Genomic DNA, 19214 nt, shown 5'->3' with positions numbered 1-19214 from the left:
CATTTAATCTGAAGGCTGAAGGCCCATGCTGTCATTCATGTCTATCTGCACTTTGGCAAATACAAACGTGCACAATGGACAGTCACACAAGCACTCTCTGTCCAGGCAGCCATTGCAAAAGCCGATCCTTCCACAAACCATTTGTGTGCCCCTGCCCCACCCAGTAATTCATGGCTGGTCTCAGGCTGCTCTCAGGGCTGTCTCTCGTGATCAGAGACAAATCTGTGGCATCCCAGGTGTTTGATCAAAGTTTTCCTTTCCTGCATATCACACCAACATGAATGCCTGCTACCATGTGGGTGTAGGCTTGTAAAGCTACTCTAAAGACACAGGTTGTCATCATCTTCAGAAAAACACTGCTACATTTAAAAAAAAAAGATTTCTGAGCCTCGCAGAAAATACAGATTTATAAACAGCAATAGCACAGACAAAATATCTTAAAGCAGCCATTCTCAACCCTGACAGCTCATTAGAAACTGTTGGCAGGGGTATTTTCAAACCCTTCCTAGCTCCTCCTTGGCGGTCAGGGTTGAGAAACCCTGTCTTAAAGGAACATAGGTCTTCAATGTGGCAGTTTTGCGAGGGTCTAAATCAGTGGTTCCCACCCTTGGTTGCATGTCAGAATCTCAAGGAGACTTTTAAAAATATCAATGCCTGGGCTTCGCCCCATCCTCACCCCCTGAAGATTCTGACTTACTTGACCTGGGATGGGGTTGACTCTTGCTTTTGCAAATTATTTGAAAACTCAGCGAGGGTGGAGGACCACTGGTCTACGTCGATGCACTGCTTTAATTGGCTTATCCTTAAACATATGAAGATGGAGACCCCAGAAAATTATCTTCATCTATTTCTTCAGATCTAAAAATCCAAAGGACAGCACTACTTTGCCTACCTTAAATAGGAGGTAAGTAATAAAGGCATCGGGATGAACGACTAAATTTGATGTTGTGATGTCCACGTACCTCCCTCTCAGGCTGAGCCTCCCTTGGGCCCTCACGGGGAGTTTGTTTCATTTCATTTCATATACTGTTCAAACAAGATCATTTATCTGGCTTCTAAACTAACAGCAGATCAGAATCAAGCAAATTAGAAGTGATAAGAAGGGACAGGCAAAAAAAAGGAGAGAGACTGTTAGAAGCATGTCCCCTGATTGCAGTGAGAAGTGACTGCTAATAAGAGACCGAAAAACGGAAATAAGTAGACACTGCACAAAAAAAGCATTAAAATTAGGGTTCTTTAATGAAGGGACTCCAAGGATAGCAAGGTGCCACATCACCCATAATCCTAAGAATAGCCCCAAGTCACTTAGAACAAATTAAATTATGTTTCTTATTATCTGGTTATGGAAGCTGAACTATATATGATGCCTTCCATCAAAAATAGTAATAATAACAAAGCGAGTGCAATTAAAGAGATGAATCTTGAGCTATGTGGAAATTGCAGCCGCCCAGAATGACTCATTTCCTGAGGATCCCAGGTAGTCACAGACTTCTACAGAAGACATCTTAGCAGGAAAAGCCTCAGCTTGTCCAGGAAGAAATCTCCCTCCCTGTCAGAGTCAGAAGACAGGGAGGCCTGGGAAATGGTAATGGATGATCTGACCTTTGAGATTTCCAGGCCCTAGGCACAGGCAGAGCACTCTGAGCTCTCACTGAAAACCTAAGCTCAGGCACAGCTCAGTCCCAGGGGAATCCTACTTGGCTGGTATGATCTGACTGCTCTGGGTGGGTCTCCCGTTAACTGTATCTCCGCTGCACAGGGTCTCTAAGCCTGAAAGTCTTTGCTGAGAATATCATCCCTCCTGGCCACACATTCAACCATCCAGACACGTCTTTTTAGGCAAAACCGGGGATGGGTCATACCTGAATCCTGAACACTTAGCCAATTTGTCAGGTCTCTTTTTTTCGTACAGTTAAGGCTGATGTTTTCAAATTTTTCCCCCTCTGCAGATGAACTCTTATATGGAAACAAAATATAACACAAAAATAAAGTGGGACACCCCTAGTGGAAGGGCTCTTGGTAGTCTTGTTACTCCTCCCATCAAAGTCCCATAAAACACCCACTTAGAAAACCATTGCTACAGCACCTTACTTGGCCTTGCTGCCCACAACTAAACTTCCCCTCCTCAGACCCACTTGCAGGCTCTGTGACCAAGGTCGCCCAGTGTTAATGACCAGTGTGGAACCCCCAGCTGCTATTCTGGTACAGGTGAGCGTCTCCCCCGCCCCCACTACATTTTATTTTAATAGGCTTTCTATTTGTTCCCCAAACCCATCCTCAAAACTATCTGGATCTGCTCATGGAGCTCTTGTACCTGGAACCCCGTTTTCATCCAGCGCCTAGGTCTAGGCTCTGTTCCAGCTAACACAAACTGCTGTCAGGAAGCTGCCTGCCAGCAACGCTCCCAGCAAAGGCTACACCCACAGCCCTGGCTCCTCCCAGCTGAGGGCGGGGGCAGTGGGGGGACAGCACTTCACTTCCAAATAGCCTAGCGCAGAACTTCCTAAACACTCCAGCAGGTGGCAATCACTTTGGATCTGCATTGGATGGGCATGTTCCCAAACTCATGGGATCCTACTTCCTGCTGGAACCACCTGGGGAATCCGCTCGTGAACCTATCATTGGGTGAGTTCGAGAAACTGGCTTCGTGGTTACCTGTGAGGTTCTTGGAACCAGACTGTTAGGGTTTGACTCCCGGCTCTACTATTACCTAGTGATTTTGTGCAAATGACTTAAGCTGTCTGAGCCCTCGATTTCCACATCTGTAAAGCAGGGGTAACGAGAGTGGCTGCCTTGTGGGGTTGTTGGAGGATTGGGTGGCCTAGACAGAATACAAAGCACTTAGAACCCACGTGGCACATAGTAAACTCCCAGGACGCTTTGCTGCTGTTTGATAATGAACTTGGATACGTGCCACCTCGCCCCCACCTCTGACTTCTCACACAAAATACTCTGCCTTCTCATTTGAACCTCCAGCTCCCGAGATGACCCTGTTTGTGCCCTGAAAGACTGTCCTGTCCCTAAGGGAGGAGCCTGGCCCCTTCAGGTCTGTGTTGTCTTATGGCAGTGGATTATGTCACGTGCAGATGGAACCTAAAGATAAACGGCTGAAAGGAAATACTAGGAGCAGCCAGAAAGAGAGGACGTGAGGGGTGATGATGGTGTACAGAAATGGAAGCTGGGGTAGGGAATACAAACTTCGCCGATGTCATAGTTTTCTAGGAACTCCATGGTTGAGGTGGCTAAATAGTAACTGTCACTTGAACTGTCTCTTCACTGTAACTCCTCCTGGATGCTGGGGATGAATTCTACCATATGTCCAGAACAGGAATATACAGAGACACTGGACCAGTGAGCTGGAGAGCCCAGGCTCCCTGGAAACCAGAGGGCAAGGAGCAGCACGGGTCATAAATAAGTCACTGGAAGACTGTAATCGATGTTCCCTGTACATTATTTATTTCAAACAAAGAGCCCAGCATGTGTCTATGGAGGGCCACGAGTCCCTGGAGAGAAGGGCTATCTCTTCAGCCCTGCATGACCCAGTAGGGCTGTGAGACTCTTGGCCACCGGGCAGTACCAAGGCAGCTGGGCTATAACCTGTTCCTGCAGCAGAGCCCGAGAAGGCACTGGGTTGCTGCCACAGGTGAGTAAGGGAGAGGGTTCAGGGCAACTTCGTGACCCTGTTTCTGTGTTACTCCGACAGACAGCACGGCCAGGCCTCCCAGGTACCCGTGCTATACACAAGGTGGAGGTCATGTGCACTGACATCTACTTTATTCCCTGGGCCTGTCTCATCTCCTCCAGCCCACCACAGACGCCTGGTCCCGGCAGCCATCTCTCAGTGCTGCTGGTGCTGAGGGGCACTGCTGCCCTGAGTCAGAAAACAAAATCGAACACAGTGAGGAATGTCTGAGTGACACCGAGTAAGAACAGATTGCTGTTCAGCAAGACCCTTCTCATCTGTCCCACAGGGGTACCCTGAAGTAGTAAGTGCCCATCCCACTAGTGTTTCTCAAATGTCTGCCACTCACATACCACCTTACAGTCTGCACGTACCACTTATATCTCGCTTTCTTAAATAGTTTTATTTTTGAAGAAAAAAACATTATAATACTACTTAGGGAAGCTAGTATCAATGGCCATAAATGATTACTTTAATACAATGAAAACAAAATAGTATTTTTCTGAGGCCTTATGCTTTTGTTTAAAAAGGAAGACAAGTATCAGAGAGATGTTATTGACAGAACTGGAAGGAAATTAGGGGAAAAGGAAGAAGAATAACTTTATTTTCTGAGGTAGAATCATGTGCAGTGTAATACCCAGATCTTAAGTGTACAGTTTACTAAATTTGACAAATGTATGCATCTGTGTCACTAATACTAATACAAAAAAAAAAAATACTATTTTGTTTTCATTGTATTAAAAATAATCATTTATGGCCATTGTCACTAATACCCCAGTAGAGACAAAGAACTTCATCATTATCCCAGAAACTTCCCCCTGGCCCTTTCCCAGCCAACCTCTCCCCGCTACCAGAAGCAGCCACCATTTTGATTTCTATCTCCATAGATTCGTTTCTCTACTGTTCTTGAACTTTGTAACATTGCCTGTGGGGATAGCTTTTCCACTGTTAAATAGACGTTATGATAATATTATACTTTTGTCTCTGTTTGAAACTTTTCATAATAAAAAGGTAGGGTTTTTTTGAGTTACGGAATGCCCTGTCTACACTTTACCTACAGTCTGCTTCAAGCCCTCCAATGGAATGAGACCTACAATGTAGGATAGATGCCAAATTAGGAAACTGTATTCTGACTTTGCAAATCCCAACATGATCCTGATTATAGCATTGATTTGCCAAATTTTCTCCCCTAAATCCCAACTAATCTGATTAATTTTTTAAGCTCCCCCAAAGGAAGCCTTCTCCAAGACTCACATTTCCTTCACAACTAGCTCAATTTCTCCTCCTTCTTTGGTTGGTTCGGCATCCCTCCTCGCCCACACGCAGCCCCACTGTGGACCACTGTTAAGCCTCTGAAGGACTGCTTTCCTGCCTACCTCCCACCCTACACCGTTTTTCCTCAGGACCCCGCACAAGGCCAACGCCTCTCCCTTTCTTTAAAATCTAGTTTATACTTACACATTTGCGCTTAGCCTTCCTTGTTTCTATTGTCACTTATCTTTTAATATGAGCACACCTTATCTCTGCAACTAGACCCTGGGCTCCTTGAGGATAAGCACAGAATTATTTTGGGCACTGATGAAAATATATTGGAGATGGAGAGGTACGTGTGGATGAGGGTGTGTGACTAAAATGAAATGAAAACTGCTTGCAGGTTGGATCCTGACAAAGTTCAAAGTCATAGCCTTGGAGAGAGAGAGAGAGAGAGAGAGAGAGAGAGAGAGAGAGAGAGAGAGAGAGAGAGAGAGAGAGAGAGGAGGAGGGAGGGAAAGGAAGGAAGGAAGGAAGGAAGGAAGGAAGGAAGGAAGGAAGGAAGGAAGGAAGGAAGGCAGGCGGCAGCAGTATCTTCCGTGATGGCATTTTTATCTATAGACCAACACTGTTTCTGGAACTTTCCTTTCACAGTGAAGCGTCCTGGGCCCCACCACTAGAGATTTAGACTTATGTCTGGAGTCAGGCTCAAAAGTTTGCACACTCCCTAGTTCCTGGAAGATTCTAATGCTGGTGGTTCATGGACCACACCAAGAGAAACACCACCTGTGAACAGAGGACTGGGTAGGGTACTGAAGACCAAGGAAAATTATGCTCCTGGCTGGCACGTGGAGCCTAACTTGTATTCTAGTTAATTCTTTCCCTGTCACTGGAGGTGGGATTAAACAGTTAGAAAACCACTTTGCTACAACCAAAGGTGACAATGAAGTTAAAAAAAAAAAAAAAGCAGACAATTCCCAATGAGGGAAAAGCTGAACCCCTGGTCAGGTCACTGAAGTCCCTGACCTGGTACCTTGTTCTGTTTTCCTTCTAACATTATATAGCAGTGTTTTTCTGTTCCTGGAAAGAACACCACTAGTAAGATGAACTTTGGGGTGCAGCCTTGGGAGGATGGGGGGTATACGTGTGCACAAATGAACGTAGTAATTTAGAATCTTTTTTCTTTTTTTTTTAATAAAAAGGCGAACCACAGGACAGCAACCAGGAGGATGATGCTGAAAGAACTGGCATTCTGTTACCACAACTAATGAAAACCCTGAGTATTTGTCCTCTGCAACCCGGGAACAAAGGGGGTTTTGAGATGGCTGTGTGTAAAGGAGGTGGAAGTCATTCCAGCACTTAGAGTTTCAATTGAAAATAAACAAACAGCCCGAGCCTGCCCAAGGACCCAGGCTGCCAAGCACCAGCCTGCGAGCGCACGCTGGCCAGCACACAGCTATTTATACGTGTAATCCAATTTGGATGGAGAAGGCGCATGAAAATAAATTGATTATCTTGAAACTGTAAGAGCAAAATTCGCCGGGACAAAAAGTAATAAAATAACAGAGAGGAAGTACCTGAGTAGGTCAACGGAGTGGATGTTTCTCATGAACTGTTGCCGACCCAGTTTGCTTTCTGGATTCAAACACGAGGGAACCAAGCCTGACGACTTGACAGAAGGCATATGCCAATCGGTGGGTAGAGGTTTGGTGAGATATTCCCCCTTGATGTGTATGTGTGTGTGTGTGTGTACGCATATGCATATATATGTATATATAATCAATCCACCAAAAAACACTCAAGAGAATATATGACAGAGAGCTAATTATCTCAACTGAGTTTATAGCTTGTGAGGAAGAAAACAACCATCTTTCCAAAATCTAAGGGTTGAACAAAAGCATACATTATCCAGAAAACACTGGCCTTCTATCTTAGGTCTCTCCCATTCCCCCCTTCCCTGGAGGCTGGATTCAACTCTGTCTTTCCATAGTAACAATGGCAACCATTTATTAAGCATGTGGTATATGCCAAGGGTTGGAGATGTACAGTCTGCAATGGCACCGAGTCCTGGGATAGGGATTGTCAACCCATTTTAAAGATAAAGAAACCGAGGATCATAATCTAAGTAACGTGCTCAAACATCACATTGCTACCAAGTAGGGACTCAGAATTTGAACCTAAGTCTGTCTGGCATTGGTTTTATTACACCACACTGCTTCCATGAAAGGATGTAAATACAGTCTCCAAAATCAACATAGACATCCAGGAAGTGGGCAGCTAAGGCAGTGAGTACTTGTTGGGCCAGAGTCAAGAGCTGACAGTAAGAAGAGGCATGGTGAATGAAGCATTGATAATTTAGACAAGAACGTATTCCTCCTTCAACTCAGCTCAAAAGAGTTTATATGGCAGATTAAAGAGGAATAACCCCCAACTCCCAGACTGCATATATGAAGGGTATCCCTTATTATGGACCTGACCTCGGGGCATAAGTCATAAGAAATAACAAGGATTTTGATAAAGCTCAAACGGACATAACCAAAGACTAGGCTCAAAGCTCACCTCCATTTATTACCTAATGATTCTGAGAAACGATGACACTCGTCTAGAATTTGGATGATAACTTTAAGTGAAGGGACTGAGGAGGGGGCGGATCAGGGAGAACCACGGACCAGTTTATCTTCTGTGGTTCGCTCCTGCAAGGAGATTGAGGAACATAGTAACTCAGAAAACTAACCCTACTCTGTTCCTCACCAGCACTTTCCAGACTCCTCAGAGCTCTGGAAAGTGATGATGAGGAACTATTTTTAATATTTCGGAAGGCCTAAAGAAAAGCATATATTTCACGGAGATAAGATCACACATGAAATTAAATTACCAAGTTTAGGTGCTTTAATGTTATGTCAGCATGGAAGTCCTGTATTAGCAGCTCTTTTCCTCGGTCTTTGATTCATAGAAAATAGCAACCAAACTGTCTTTAAGAAATGCAATTTATTCCCATGGTTGGGGGAAGGGAGACTAAGAAAAGGTATTGAAAAACTGGGAATGATTGTTTAAGAAAAACGTGGCTGAAGATGGGCTTCTGGTGAGTAGGATTCAGAGCTAGTCACTTAATTTCTAAATTAAGTGACTCCTCTGTGGGAGTCTGATATGATGTATAAAGCATTTCAAGAGCACTGGCGATTTCTGCAAATACTGTCCAGATTTTTCCCAGCTCTGAGCTGAGACACTTAAGCCATTCTCAGTGGCTCAGCAGCGTCAACCAGATAAACTTGCTGAGAAGAGGAAAGAAAAGCATTTTATGCTGTTTTGTTTTGTTTTGTTTTGTTTTAAATGGAGATATATGACTTATGGGAAGACGTTAGTGCAAAATCACGAGAGGAGAGAGCTGTAGGCTTCCACTTATTGTGAGAACCAGTTGCTGTCAGCTCCAGCTGACCAGATGGTGGGATTAGATGGTCCCAGAGACCCCTCATGAAAGGTGAGATGAGATGAGATGAGAAGAGAAGAGACACCCTGCCAACAACTGAGTATCCATGAAGCCAACCCTATGGAGGTTTGGGGTGGCCCCTCTTTGTCTCCCATCTGCAAATCCTGCTTGGGGAGGCTGATGCAGTGTCTTTCCTAAAGCCACCACGCTTGCTCTTGGTCACTTCATTCCTCTGCCTAAGAAGCTCCAGCCTTTTTGCCAAGAAATCAATCTAATTCTGCTCAAGCCCCTGGAACTAACCACCTGTTTATAAGAAATACAAGGACAGAGGAACAGGTTCAAAGACACCACAGGGATACAATCAGCAGAATCCAGAATGTGGGAAACTTTACAAGACAAACGACTAGTTTTTTTCAACAAATGAATGGTAAAAACAAAAAAAGAAAAGTAGAGAGTAGAAATCTATGAATGAGAAGAGACTTAAAAAGCATCAACGAAACGGAATATGTGGACCTTATTTGAATCACAAATCAAACGCATCAACTGTTAAAAAAAAGTTTGTGAGACAATCAGAAAATTGTGAACACTGACTACACTTTTGATGATATAAAGGAATTCATGCTTTTTTATGTGATAATGGCATTGTGTTTAGACTATTTTAAAAGTGTTCTTATCTTTTGTGATAGAGACAGACATATTTACAGATGGAATGTATGATGTCTGGAACTTTCTTTCTTAAAAATAATCCAGTTGGGAGGAATCTATGGAGAGGGGTAGAGGTAAAACAAGATTGGCCAGGTATTGACAAATGTTGAAGCTGGGAGAGAGGATTTATTATAGTGTTCTATTTTTATCTATGTTTAAAATTTTCAACAGTAAAAGACTTTTTAAAAAGCTAAAAGATAACTTTACTATGTTTTTGAGATTTTTATGAAAAGAGAATTATAAAATTGTAGTTTTAAAATAATCCTATTTAAAATAACTCATATGCATATCTATCAATTATGTATATATGAATGGACATATTTATCTATTTAATTTTACAGGCATAGGACATCTTCTGGAAACATATACCCCAAACTTTTATTTAACTATTAATCCCGTTTTCTTGTGGAGGATGAGGCTGGAGGGAGATTTTTTTTTTTTAATGTACTTCTGCATTGTTTCAATTTCTTCCATCAAGCATGTCTTAGTTACCAATTTACAAATGTTACATGGGGGTAGACATGGGAACGCCCTGGCACCCCAATCTAGCTCTCAGGTACTCTGTCTGCTGGAACTCCAAGCGTAATACCAGGCCCAGCTCTGGACCGGCAGCCTTTTCTTGATACTCCCATTCCTGTGCTACCTGCGTGCCTGCATCCACCACATATTCTCCTCCCGTGCAACCTTCCAAATCCCAGCTCCAGACTCACCTCTTCTATCCAGGCACTCCTGCTGAACTATATCGGGGCACAAAGGTCTCCTGCCTTTGCAAGATAGCCAGGACCTGACAACACTGTGCCACTGTGTCTGGATAGTACACTTTTAGAGGAAAACAGGCTCTAATCCACATACTACCTAGGAGGCTTACTACATGGTTTGGGTACGTGCTAGCTGCTCAAAACAGGACCAAGATACTTAACCTTCCTGAGCCTTGATTTCCTCGTTTGTAATTGGGATACAGATACCTACCTCATTAGACTGTAGGTAGAGCTCCCTGCACCTGTTTCAAAGGTTCTGTCTGGTGTATGCAAAACAGCCCCACTGACGCTTGCAACTGCAAGGTTTAAGTGAGTGGAAAGGGGACCAGAAAATCCAGCTGGAGCCATACACTGCACTCAGAACTACTCATTAGTTTAAACATTAATCATAGAAATAATGTACCAGGGTCAGGAGGAGGAGCTCTGAAGGTCACATACTGGACTCCCACTAGGTGGCAGTATTGTTTTCTCACCATTATGCAAATAGAGGGGAGGGCCATTAAAAGGGGAAAACAAACATTCTTCTGAGACTGAAACAAAGGAGAACATTTCTATATGAATTTCCCCATAAGACTGAAATAGAGGTTAGCTTGAGCTAATGCACCGACTTAGGAGAACATCCACTAACATCAACGATGATATCCCATCCAGGATCCCTGGGTCTCTCTGCAGGGGATGGGCAGGAATGCTGGGAATAAATGGGGGTGGGGGGGTATTGAGTGAAAGCAGAGGTACTATCTCAAAGAGGGGGCTCCAGTCAGGAGTAAGAACTTGCTAGAATTCCAAACTATGGCTCAATCTTCCTTATGTGAAAAGGGAAATGAATGTGACCAAGCTCAGTGAGTCTCCCTGTCAGGGACTCCCAGAGCACAAATTCCACGGACCTAAGCAGCCAGGCACGTCTTCTTGGGAGGTCAGTCTCCAGATAAACTTAGGAGGAAGATAAAAGCCTCTCAGGTTCTACCTTCCTAAAGCAATACTTTCTTCTCCAAAACCTCACACTGGCTCCCCACTGCCTCAGGACAAGGTCTGAGCTCCTCTACCTGGTGACTGTCACCAGCAACTGGTCTGAACTCCACTTACCAGCCAGCGGACTTCAGAGAATATTGTATAACCCACCCTCGCTTTCCCTCAATGTTGCCAGTGAAGAAAACAAAGCCCTAGAGACGAACTGCCTTACTCCCAAAGCCGACGGTCTGCTCAGCTTGGTTTTCTCATCTGTGTTGTATTACTCTCCTTTCTCTCCAGAAAGACCTAGCTCCGTGAGAGCAGGGAAAATGTCACTGTTCAGCAGAAATACTACAAACCAAGGTTCTGGTAGAAGGAAGTGCAGGGTAGTAATTAGGAATGTGGGGGCTCTGCAATCAGATTGGGTTCAAGTGCTGACTCTACCCTGAGCTGTGTGACCTTAACGGAGTTACTCAACCTCTCTGGACATCAGTTTCCTCATCTGTAAACAAGACTAATAATAGTAGTGATAGCATAGAGTTGTTATTGAAGATTGATATCAAGCATGGAGAGCTCTAGAAGTGTGTCTGACACATAATAGGGGCAAACGGGGCGATGTGTTCCAGTCCCACTGCTGTTGCTCATCAGCTAAGACCCAAGCAAGTCACATTATCTTTTGGGCTTCATTTTCTTCACTGGCAAAATCTAGGAAGAGTGAGGGCAGGAGACGGTGAGTTACATAATGTGCTCTGAAGTCCTCTGAGGCTCTGAAATTCCACGCTTCTCTGGAACACTTCTCTCATATTCCCGACAGGACCTGGTATGAGAGTGCGAGGGGAGATAAGTCCAAGCACTGACTCCGCCTACTGAGAATGAGCCTTCTATCAACATGCAGCTCAAACATTCCCTTCTCCAGGTTTTCCCTGGCCACCCCACTCTCACCCCACTCCTCTGCAACGAGGTTCAGTTCTACAGCTTTATGTTCCCATCGCACCCTAGACTTTGCTTTGTAATACAGACCTCAAATGTCAACTGATGTATTAACTGTGGCTTGCACCCCCATTGGGCAGATGAGCAAACCGAGGCCCTGGGAGCTTATGTTATTCATCTAAGACCCAGTAAGTGGCAGGGCGAGATTCAAACCCTGGTCTTTTTGACCATAGAACCGGCAGGATCTTTTTTTCTATGCCCTCACGTAGCTTATCACCTGATATCAGACCCATATAAAAGGATATTTATAATACATGTGTGAGTTATGTGAGCTATGAAGCATAACGAGAAGAAAAATGCTAATGAACCTAATATTCTACCTAAAAAGTGAAACAGATAAGCCTTGAAGCTGCCAGGGCACTGCTCTCTGATGCCATCCTCCTGCCTTCCCTCACCCCTGACGAGGCACTACCCTGAATTTACGTTTATTATTCTCCTGCTGATTTTCTCCTCTTCTTAACTTTGGCTGGTAGCGGAACATACTCATGGAAAAGTGCACAAAGTGACAGCACCTGTGTGACCAGTGCCCACATCGAGAAAGAGGGTTAACTACACAGCACTCAGAAGCCCCGGCGTTCTTTCCTGTCACGAGACCTGCTTTCTTCTCACTGGGCCATGCTGCTCCTAAGGGCTCCTGAGTTCCGTCTCATAAAACGAAAATTTTCATATGAAGGCTGGGTCTTTCTCATAGACGAGATCTTCAGGCAGAAGGGTTGGCATTCTGGGCTTCTGAGAGGACTTTGCTTGGAGACTCTGGTCCATGAAAGAACTGGAACCATCTATGAAATAAGGCCCGTGGGGATGTCCAGCTCTGTGAGGCTGGCCTCCTCTAGCCAGTTTTCTCCCAGGCCCTGGAACCATAATTGGGCTTCTTTAAACATAATCAGAGTGCAATGGGGAGAGCAGCTGGCAGAGGAGCTTCATTAAAGCCTCATGTGTGGTTTTGATTAGATCATCTGCATTAACAGTTCTCACAGGCAGGTCTTGAGTAAAAGCAAAGAAGTTTGCAAACGCACCACCTACTGGAACATACCAAGCTTGGTGCTGGAGTTCAGATTGAAGTCCCCTGAGGAAAAGCCAGCGACATAATGTGGATGAGATTCTAGATGTGGGCAGTTTATTTGGCGCCGCGAGAAAAGTCACCCTTCATCCTTTCAACTCCAAGTTCCTGCTTATTGATGCTCTTCAGTGGGCAGTCGCAGTTTCTGTTCCGCTCAAGTCCACGGGAATTTATTGAACATGTGTGAGTACAAGTGCCAAAGCTTGTAAGTCATCATCAGATGATGATGACATCTGGTCCAACCTCAAGGAACATGCCAAAGGAATGGCTCAGAGAATAAGGAGTTTGAGTACTATGGGCCTGGGGGTCAAGAAAGAACGTCTTCTAGGAGAAGGGCACCAGTGTGTGGGGAGGTTGGAACTGGGCCTTGAGGAGGGCTGAGGTCTCCATCAGATTGTCTCTTCTCAGAAGCTTCACTATTCCGTCCTTTATTAGGGGCTGAATTCATTGTTTAATTAACGTCTTGGAAGACAGAATTATAACTCTATAACACTCCGGTGGTAAATGAAATCCAAGAGTTGCAAGAGGAACGACTTGAGTCCTCCTGGGTTCTGTTATAACCCTGGTAACTTTCCCCACAGTCCACGAGGATCTGAGGCTGAGGGAAGTGAAGCAGCTTGGGTCCCTTGGTACCTGCGAGCCGGCAGGGACGAGAAATGCCCTTACATTATCACACAAAGCCTAAGTGAGGCCTTCCTGTCTCCATGGAAACTTCCACAGCCTTCGCTTCATTGGAACCCCGTGTCCTGAAAGGGGTACTCAATGTTCCTACTCATTCCCCTCTTCGTAGTCTCTGGGAGGGTTTTTCCTGGCCAATCCGAGCAAAATGGATATCTACCATCAATGAAGGTAAGCTACCAGAACCCAGGGTCTACCTTGGTATATCCTGGCCCTTCAGATTCAATGATGATGCTACTTCTATCACACCCCTATACTTAGGTGGTGCCCCTTACCCTATGTGAATACTGACCCTCAGTTGGCCAGTGGCCACACTTTTCTCAGGACGTTTAAGAACACCTGGTATGCATATAGCCCTCTTCACTTCCAAAATACCAATCGAGGAAACATCCATAGCACACAGCTCATGGATTATATGTATGTTCCTGCTTTGTGGATTTGGAATCATTTTATAGTGTGGATCTAATCTCCATAAGTAGAACAGAAATTCCCTGAGTGCAAAGAATGAGTTCACCTTTCACTGGATCTCCCGTGACCCTCACCCAACATGATCTGGATAGTTAGGACTTCTAACATGCACGGTGTCTACTCATCTAGGAAGACTTTCATGCTGCTTCTCAACAGCTCAGAACACCAGCATGGGGGACGTGTTGGTGAGGAGGCTGCAGGAGGAGACAGTAAGTTGGTCTTGACCATGCTCCCCGGCAGGCTCCCTTCACGGAACCAACGACAAAGCTTGACTGGAGAAGGGAGGGCCAAACCCTGCGTAGTGAGTAGCCAGACCCTGCAGTAGCTTTTCTGCAACCTCCTGGCTTACTTTGGCTGCAACAATGGGCAAGCACCAGAATCTAATAAGTGTCCACATGGATGCGGTCATAGCCACCCAAGACCTCACAGGAAAGGAGGAAGAGGCAGGGGGCCAGTCCACATGACATTGGGGGAGGGGAAGAAGACCCAGACAAGGTGAGCTCAGCATCAAGTCTGGTTCTCCACGCAGCTGGCAGGAACATGAGGGGCAAACAGCTTGGTTATCAGTGCTGTTTCCTCCAAGGAGGTATAGGAAAGAGGCTTTGAGGCCACACAGACCTGAGGTTAAATCCAGCTCGATCTCTGACTAGCTGAGGCCATAGGCACATCACTTATTTTCCTTGAGTCTCACTTTCCTCCAAGGAAAGATGCAGACAGCATGAGCTAATACATGCACAGTACCTGGTACATATTTCATGCACAGTACATGTGGTGCTCTTTTGCTGCTTTCTATGCTCATGTTAAGTTTTGATTTATCTCCAAAAATAAAATTCTTTTCTTCTAACATAAAACACTTGGGGTTGGGGGAAATTCTTATCTTGGGAGCAAAACACCAGGTTCCCGTCATGAGTCCCTCACTGACCTGATATGTGATTTCATTCATTCATCAAACATTTATTGAAGTGCCTACTATGTGCCAGGCACTTTTCTAGGTACTTGCGATGTATCAGTGAACAGAAGAGGGGGGAAAAAATGACTGTCCTAGTAGAGTCTGCATGCTAGCTGTAAATAAAGTTAATTATACATTTAGAACGTGGTAAGTACTTTGGACAAAAGAATAGATAGAGCCGGGTGAAGAGAATAAGGAGTGAGGAGGGGATATTCAAAGTATGCCTCTTATGGGGTCACTGGAGCAAAGACTTACGAGGAGAGGTTCAGATATCAGAAGGGATCCAGGCAAAGAGAATGGCCAGTGAAAATCCAGGGAAGTGCCTGACCTGTTCTAGGAACAGCAAGGCCAGTGGAATGAGTTGGGAGAGAAAAACACAAAATGAAATCAGAGGTGAGAGCAGCCTGTAGGCTGCTGTAAGGATTTTGGTTTTCACCCATAATGAGGACCCACTGTGGGCTTCCAAGCACAGGAATAACATCATGTGAAAATTATTTTGGCTGGGACGGGGGTGGGGGGAGGGCAAGGATGGAAGAAGAGAGACCAATCAGAAGACCACTGCAATTAGCCTGGCAGGAGATGGCAGAGGCTCAGCCCGGGATGGTGGAAATGCAGAGGAGGGGTCAGATTCTGGATTTATTTCCTTCTTTGACCCTCCATGTCCCAATCTATAATAGTTTCAGCACCCCCTTTCCAAAGTCATAGGCAGGAGTGAAACCAACTGGAAAACGACAACCACATGGAAATGTTTGGGGCCACTTTGATTTCAAATCCCCCAGAAACTTCCAGCGGTATGAATAAACTTGCTGGTGGAGGAACTCCAGGACCTCACATTCCATGAGCACTGCATGAGGGTGAGGGTAGACAGTCCACATGGAGGCTGTCTTTCCACATGTCTGCCCTCACGTACACATGTGCACGGGTCTACACGTACACTTTCCAGAGCAGGAAGACAGCAACCATTGGAGCAAAACAGACCTGTCAGGAGCTTGGTTAGGACCCTTTTTAACCATGGAGCAACTTATTTAAAGTCCACAAGGCTTAGTTCCTCATGAGCAAAAGGGATAAAAACATGGCGACAATGACACGAAGGAATGTGGATCCAGTGCCTGTCACAAGGCCTGGCACATAAGACAGTCTCAATAAATCTTAGTTTCTGCCTTACTGCTAACCCCACTTGGTAACCAAGCCCATCTGGGGAGGAAAAAGCTGTGGATTATCCAGAATGCAGATGAATCCACTTGTAAATAACAGAGAAGTGTCTACACTGTCATTGTTGTTTGACTATCCTGTTTACCATTAATAAAAACAACTTCCTTCACCACACCCTGCTGGGACCGTGTCTCTGTGCTTGTGTCACCGTGAATCCGTGGACTTGGAGGCAGCCTGAGGAACGGCAGGAGCAGGGCCAGTGCTCAGAGGCACATGGAAAGGGGCCGTTGGCTCTGGGGGCGAGCAGCCTGGGCAGGCTTCTCTGGGAGGGAGTCAGAGGCAGGGTGACCGGGCGTCCTGGCTTGATTCATCTGTCAGGAGGCAGGGATGAAGGCCGACCATCCCAGAGGCCAAAGCCTGTCTCTCTCCTGGGGCCTGTGGCTTCAGGACACCCCCTTGGTGGAACACCACGCCTTGTCTCACCCTGCTCTGCAGGGTCACACAAAAATCCATGCCTAACTCCTAACACTCAGCCCTCCCAAGGCAGATAATCATGGGGGGGAGAAAGGGGGCACAGAGTACTTTGGCACAATGGAAAAAAGACAGGAGAGATTGGGGTCAGGGAGGGATTCAATGAAGAGAAAGAAGTGGCACTCAATTTCTGAAGCTGTGCCCAGGCTGCCTTTACCAGTCCTGCCGTGATTTGGCCCCGTCTGCTGTTCACAACTCAGTTCAACATGCATTTAGAGAGCCCCTCCACAGTGGAAGGCTGGAAGCTGCAGATGGCACAGTGAGCCACCCTGCCAGGCCGGCATCACATCACCTTCCAGGAGCTCATGGACCAGCTGCTGACAGAGAGGATGCCTGGAGGCTGACAGCCAGTTGTCAGCCCTGACCACACGGGCGGTCATCCCAACGTATCCCCGCCAGGACCGGCCCAGGAACCCCCAGGCTGACACATCCCTGGCTTCCTCCAGCCTCTTGCCCCTCCAGGAGAGGGCCCCACCAACTAGGGCAGCACAGGTGGGGCCCCCAGATGAGCAGCAGCAGAGCAGATGGAAGGGCTTGGGGCCCGGCAGACAATTTCTATTTCTAACCTGATGTGGCAGTGAGCAGTAGCTGCAGGGTGTCAGCAGCAGACAGCTCTGACTAGTGAGCTGCGCTCAGCGGGAGGGATAAGGACCCAGCCCACCAGGGGAGGAGCCTCAGGCATGCACCCCAGTGCACCTTCTTGGGAAATGATGGCTCCGGGTACAAAGGCCCCAGGGTGCTCCCCACAGGGCAGGCATGCTCCAGGTAAATAGGGGAGAAAGGATCTGAGAAACCAGCCCGTCCTAGGCTGCCTCAGGGCAAGCAGGAGCTCAGCAACTTGGGTACCCTCCTCCCCATCCCTTCTGAAGCACCATCATTCCCAAGGCCAATGCCTTTGCACCCTTGGGGACACCCCTTCTGTAAAATGCTAGAATGACGGTGCTGAGAGGGGCCCGAGCAGTCCGTTCTTTCAAGTCCTAATCTTACAGGGGAGAAAAACGAGGCGGGGGCGGGGGGTCGTAACTGGACGTGGTGTGCCCTAATCATTAGCACAAGGTCTTGGGAGGCAGGAAGACATGAATCCCAACTGTGCCCACTTCCCCACACCCAACCCCAGGGCCCATGAGTTCTCTGAGCCTGTTTACTCATCTGCTTGAGCGTAATAACACACCCTTCATACAGCGGCTGTGAACATCAGCTGAGTTGGTATCCGTAATAGTTCAAGGCCAGGCACAGTGAGCAGGGACTACTGCTGCCCTCATCATCATCGTCACCTGCGTCACACAGCTGGCCAGCAGCAGGCCTGGATCCAGGTCTCCTTTGCCTGCCACGCCCTCATTGCCCACCCTCCTGCAGCCTGGGCACCCTTCTCCAGGGGCCACTACTGGTGGCAGTGGCACAGCCTCTCCGCCTGGCTCACCCATGAGAGGGCAGAGTTGGAGGGCTGAGGGTCATAAGAGCCAAGGCAGATCTCCTTGGACTCTTGATGTTGAAAGACCCACCCTGGGCGTGAGGTTCCTGCTCAGAAAATCCCCTCACAGGGGCTATGCGGCCAGTACCTGAGGAAACCCAAAGGGGAAGAGACAGAGGAGCCACGTGAAGACTATTGTGACAGTACTTCTCCCTTTCAGAAAGGCTTCCCGGGTTACATTCAGGCCAGACACCTCACCCAGCCTCCTGCCAGCACCGCTCCATTCAAGCTAGCTCAATTCTAAACACCTGGCAGAGGGGACACTCACTAGAGGGTCACAGGGACAGAAGAGGGTCTCAGGGCCATGACAGCAGCGCTTCTCAGCGCCTTCTTACACAAAGGACGGAGGAGACAACTTCTTCAGACGCTCCTCTTCCCTGACTGCCTTCCTCACTCAGAGTCTATTCCTCAGAACACACAACTCGATTCCAAATGGTGCTGAGCACATGGCAGATGCTCAACTCACATTTCTTCAATCCACAGCCTTTTGCTACCTACTTAACCCTTCCAAGCATGTTAGTCCAGCATAGGCTGCAAGCTCACTGAGGAAGGAGCCTCTCACTCCACAGTCTCAAGAGTCCCCAAAGAGCCCAGGACCAGGCAGGGCACCCAGACGATGATCAACAAACTTTTTCTCTGACTAGTGAAAGTGATTGAGAAATACCATGTATCCCCAAATATAAGACCTAGCCGGACAATCAGCTCTAATGCGTCTTTTGGAGCAAAAATTAATGTAAGATCGGGTATTATATTATATTATATTAGACCCAGTCTTATATAATAGTAAAATAAGACCGGGTCTTATATCAATTTCTGCTCCAAAAGATGCATTAGAACTGATTGTCTGGCTAGGTCTTATTTTTGGGGAAACACGGTAACAGGGCAAGTTAACAAAACCTGCATTTATTGGTAGATGTAGCTGCTGCATTTCCTTCTCACTGTGACCCTTGGAGGCAGACATGAGAACATCCCTCACCAGTTCCTAAAACTCTCCAGGTCCCACCACTTCCCTTTTCTCTTTCCCATAATTCTCTGTTTCCCTTTCTCCTTCAGTTATTCTTACTCCCCGCTCTTTTCCTTTGCTCTCCAGCTTTATGAAGAAGCACTAAATTAGGCACCAGCATGTTTGGGTGCTAATTCTGAC

At 46.5% G+C, this 19214-nt stretch overlaps 1 protein-coding gene and 1 long non-coding RNA gene across 3 annotated transcripts in view; one reads left to right on the top strand and one right to left on the bottom strand.

Annotated features, from left to right (window-relative positions):
- Positions 1-19214, bottom strand: part of PRKCE (protein kinase C epsilon) — a 469050-nt gene that overhangs the window by 343658 nt on the left and 106178 nt on the right. The gene's annotated exons all lie outside the window — the stretch shown is intronic.
- On the top strand, positions 2518-9266 carry LOC141571825 (uncharacterized). The gene is made up of 2 exons (XR_012496882.1): positions 2518-2625; positions 6136-9266. It is a non-coding gene; the product is annotated as an uncharacterized LOC141571825 (long non-coding RNA).

Source organism: Rhinolophus sinicus, linkage group LG05 (genome assembly GCF_036562045.2).
Source record: "Rhinolophus sinicus isolate RSC01 linkage group LG05, ASM3656204v1, whole genome shotgun sequence".
In the NCBI taxonomy this organism is placed as follows: Eukaryota; Metazoa; Chordata; class Mammalia; order Chiroptera; family Rhinolophidae; genus Rhinolophus; species Rhinolophus sinicus.
The sequence above is the reverse complement of the archived record's forward strand: the minus strand, read 5'-3'. Positions and strand labels throughout refer to the sequence as shown.